The sequence below is a fragment of the Acomys russatus genome, chromosome 3 (assembly GCF_903995435.1).
Source record: "Acomys russatus chromosome 3, mAcoRus1.1, whole genome shotgun sequence".
In the NCBI taxonomy this organism is placed as follows: domain Eukaryota; kingdom Metazoa; phylum Chordata; class Mammalia; order Rodentia; family Muridae; genus Acomys; species Acomys russatus.
The window spans coordinates 30,714,310-30,718,622 of NC_067139.1; the positions used below are offsets into that span (position 1 = coordinate 30,714,310).

Here is a 4,313-nt window from a genome sequence, read left to right on the forward strand (position 1 = left end):
CTCCGTTCATCTATATTATAGTTATATATTAAAAACAGGGGAAAACTTTTACTAACAGAAATTCCTGAAGAACCCAAGTGGCTCAGGACGTTTACTGTCCTCTTACCCACAAATATTGTCTTATAAAATCTTCCAGTGCGATCTTCAAGACCCCCTTTTGCATTCCCTTCCCTCCCCAGCCCTCCTCTGTGTCCCCACAACCCTGGACTGGGCCCTGCTCCAGCCCAGTGCCATCCAATCTCATCTCTGTCCAGCCATTACTGCCATGGCTTTCTGCTGGATGCCTCGCTGTGATGCTCCAGGGAGCCAAGGGGGCTGTGGCCAGTGGATGATGGAAGGAGGCGGGGGGGGGGGGGGGGGGGGGCGGGATCCAGGGCGTCTGGTGGTCCATGTGGGGATGCTGAAGTTTGTAGGGGTGGAGCAGGCCACAGCAGGGCTGCTGCTGCTCTGCAGACCCTCAGAGGCACAAAGCTTGGAGGACGAGGACATGGTCAGCGCATCAGGGAAGATGGGCGGTGTGGAAAGGGTGTTGCTGGGAGTACACATCATCTGGCAGGTGACAATTGCCAGTGTGCAGCAGCTGCTGCTCCCCAATTGGCCGAGCAGCCTACAGCCAGCAAGAACTGGTTGATCATGGCCTGGTGCCGCATCTCCTCCATGTTTATAGACATGGCGCTTGGGCGGCTTGCGCTTGCAGCTCTGCCTCCGCCGCTGCCTGGCCGAGTGTTGTCTTCTTTAATAGCTCTCCATCAGTGTGTTTTATCACAGAAAAAAAGCAGTACAAAAAAGTAACCACGCAGCCTCTAGCTTGTACTGTATTTTGTAAAAATCAGAGTGCACATCCGCGGTGCGCTGGTTCCAGGACTCTTGCTGTGGTTTCACTCTCAAATGTCTCTCACAGGCTCATGACTGGAATGCTTGTCACCAGAGGACTAATGTTAGTTTTCAGTGGAGGAGAGCATCTGTGGAACCTTTAGGAAGTAGGGCCTACTTGGTGGGAGTAAGACACTAGGGACAGGCCCTGGAAAGGTTTTGCTTTTTTTTTTTTTTTAACACAACTTGAGTGAAGTTCTAGCTAGCCCTGAGTGCTGCCTGGCCCACTCCACTGTGAGTAGCCTCTGTCTCATGATCCTGGTGACAGGAAGGAGGTTTCTCTGTCCTCCCTTCCTCCCTGTGAGGGACTGACTAACTCCCTGAAGTTGTTTCCAGGAGGCATTGTTACAAAAGTGACTCATACAGCTACTTAAGGCTGCATATTTAAATCCCTTATGTAAAGTGTTACAGTAGGGCACAGCTCTCCTGTTTATTGCAAGTGCATTGAGATTATTTATAATACCTAATAAAGTGTAAATGCAATGAAATAGTTGTTATGGCCTATTGTCTAAAGAATATGGTAAAAAAAAAAAAAACAATAAGCAAATAAGTGTGTGCCTGTTTAGTCTAGAAAGTTTCTTTCCCAATTCGTTTGCGTCTGTGCCTAGTGGAATCATGGATCTAGGACCCAGAGATAAGAAGAGATGGCTGTGTGCAAATGAGCTGGCTCAGTGTCTAGTGCGGGGGGGGTGGGGCGGGCTTCAGTCATTGTGACCTCCAGGCAGGAACTCGCACTCTGGCTCTAAGCCCACCCAGCATTGATGCTGTGAGTTCTCCACATTAGGTAGCAGCTGTTGCCTGGTCAGTAACTCAGAGCAAGGAGAACAGAAGAAGAGAAGGCACAAATCTACTTCCTACTTCTGACTTCCTAAAGTGGTTTGCAAAAAGCCTTTCTGATGACCTGGTTTAAAAGTCCCAGTTAAGTGATGCCTTACTCTCATTCTCTTGTATGATTTGTATCTTTGGGTGGTTATTTTTGCTTTGTGTGGCGTAAGTGCCTCCTCCTTCCAATTGATCGCATTTGGAGAGGCAGTTTATTTTGAAGGGAAGTGCTTGGGTTGCATCAAGGGTCTGCAGTACATCAAACACATCTCCAAGGCCAGTGCAGAGAGTCCCCTCAGAGGCATTAAATAAAGCTTCAAACAGGCTGCATTAGTGGGCCCCCCTCAGCTTGTTCTCCACGGCCAGTTTCAATTTCACTAAAAGGGAAGAATTGGTAATTAATTATCTGGGCCATGTAATGACTTTCCATTACTTGGAATTCAATAAAGCTCTTTCATTGTGACCAGGCTGATCAATAGCACAGAGGGGTTAATAGAAAGCACAGATACAGCTAGGATAATAGAATGGCTGCAGGAAATGAGGCTGGGTCCCTGAAGCACTCTCTTTTCTCCCTAGGGGATGGAAGCTGCTCAGCAGCCCTTGTTGTCTTTATTTTTCTCCTTCAACCACTCTGTGAGGTATTATGGGATGGGGTAGCTATTATGCTACAGCACGAGCTAATGGAAATTACCTTTACAAAATCCATACATTGGAACTCGAATGACTTGGGAGATCATTTATTCATATCACTCGTGTTATTATGCCTTTTGGGTGCTCCCCCCCCCCCCCCACCATACCAAGTGATGCCATCGTTGGTGTTCAATAGCAGCTTACCCATCCCTTAGCCATAATAGCTTGTTAGAAAAAGGGCTGTAATCAAAAAGGCAGCCAACTTTTGGGGCAACCAGAGTTATATGTTCAGCCAAAAGAGGTGATAGACTGCAGAGATGGGAAGGAGCTGGTCTTCTGTGGAGTTTTAAATCTGGAAATAAGGAGAACGTGTTTAAGTACAGATCAAAACTGTTAGAGCCATGGAGACAAAGCCTGCTCTTAAGAGGAGAGACTAGAAGAATAACCTAATCAGGCTGGCCTGGAACTCACAGTGATCTGCCTGCCTCTGCCTCCCTGAGTGCTGGGATTAAAGGCATGTGCCACTACATCCGGTTCAGGTATCTTTCTTATTGTCTGGTACAAAGGATTTGGTTTCTTTTTAATCAAGATCTTTTTTAACAACTACTCTCTTTGTTAATGACTTGAACACGTTTCTGTTTCTGACCAAACTACATGTTGCTGAAATCTTTGTACTCTGATTTTTCCTCCTGATCTAAACTCTAAACAGAACTAAATACAGTCAGAAATTTCTATATCTGGTGACAGAAAAGCCTTGAGAAATTTCATTGAGAGACTGGAATCCTTCATAGGGCCAGGGCATCCTTCATAGAGTGGGGGGATCCTTCATAGGGTGAGGGATCCTTCATAGGGCTGGGGGGGTCCTTCATAGGGCCGGGGGATCCTTCATAGGGCCGGGGGATCCTTCATAGAGTGGAGAATCATTCATAGGGCTGGGGGATCCTTCATAGGACCAGAGGATCCTTCATAGGACCAGAGGATCCTTCATAGGACCGGGGGATCCTTCATAGGGCCGGGGGATCCTTCATAGGGCGGGGGGATCCTTCATAGGGTGGGGGGATCCTTCATAAGGCCAAGTGTGCAGATTCCTCAGACCAGAGAAGAAAACTAATCATGAGACAAGAGCTAGTTTTCTTTTCTATTTCTGGATGGAGTAGAAAGAAAGGAAAAAAATTAATAACTTATCTAACTGAGAAACTAAGGATGGATGAGGATGAAAACTCCAAGGGCATATTCTAATGAATTGGAAAAAAATGAGTGGTTTTTTTCTAGGTCTGATGTACAGCACTTGCTTAAGTACCTTTGTCAGGTCTTCTTCTCAACTGGAGAGAGGAAGACGAAGTGGAACAGTGAGGACTATTTAAACAGACAACTGGAAGCCAGAGGCTGGGGAACATTTAGACCTTTCTATTTTCCTAAGTCAATTTCTAGAAAAAAATCATGAATCTAAACACTAATTTTTTGGACATGCAAAGTTACCACTTAAGCAAATTCAATGTCTTGTGACAAATTTCCTGCCTCCTGCCTAATACCATTATCATTGCTTTTCAAGACTAATCAGACAATGTGTGCTCATTGTTTCAGAATCTATCAGTTATCCCAAGGCATGATGGGAAGCTCAGCACTTACATGGTAGGATTTACAGGTTGTACTGCATTCCACACTGGCCAGGCCTGGTCAAGGGTCAGGTAGTCTTCCCTGCAGGTACTTGTTGTTGGGGAATTCAGCATCTCCAACTCCATTGTCTAGCAGATTTGAACTTTGGGCATTTTGAAGTTCTGGCAATTTTCTTCTTTACTGAGAAGAAACAATCCTCCACCGTTGCTACCTGGTTGTGATGTTTGGAACCAAATGTATGAAACTGTAGGTAATCTTTACTGAGTCCAACGATATAATGATAATTGAGAGAGACGCACATACACCCAACATGAACCTTTGGGCTGCACATGCATGCACACCTATACATGCATCCACATATGTGCAAACAT

At 45.8% G+C, this 4,313-nt stretch overlaps 1 pseudogene; it reads right to left on the reverse strand.

Moving 5' to 3' along the window:
• Positions 1 to 240: 240 nt before the first annotated feature.
• Positions 241 to 671, reverse strand: LOC127211064 (UBA-like domain-containing protein 2; annotated as a pseudogene).
• Positions 672 to 4,313: the final 3,642 nt, after the last annotated feature.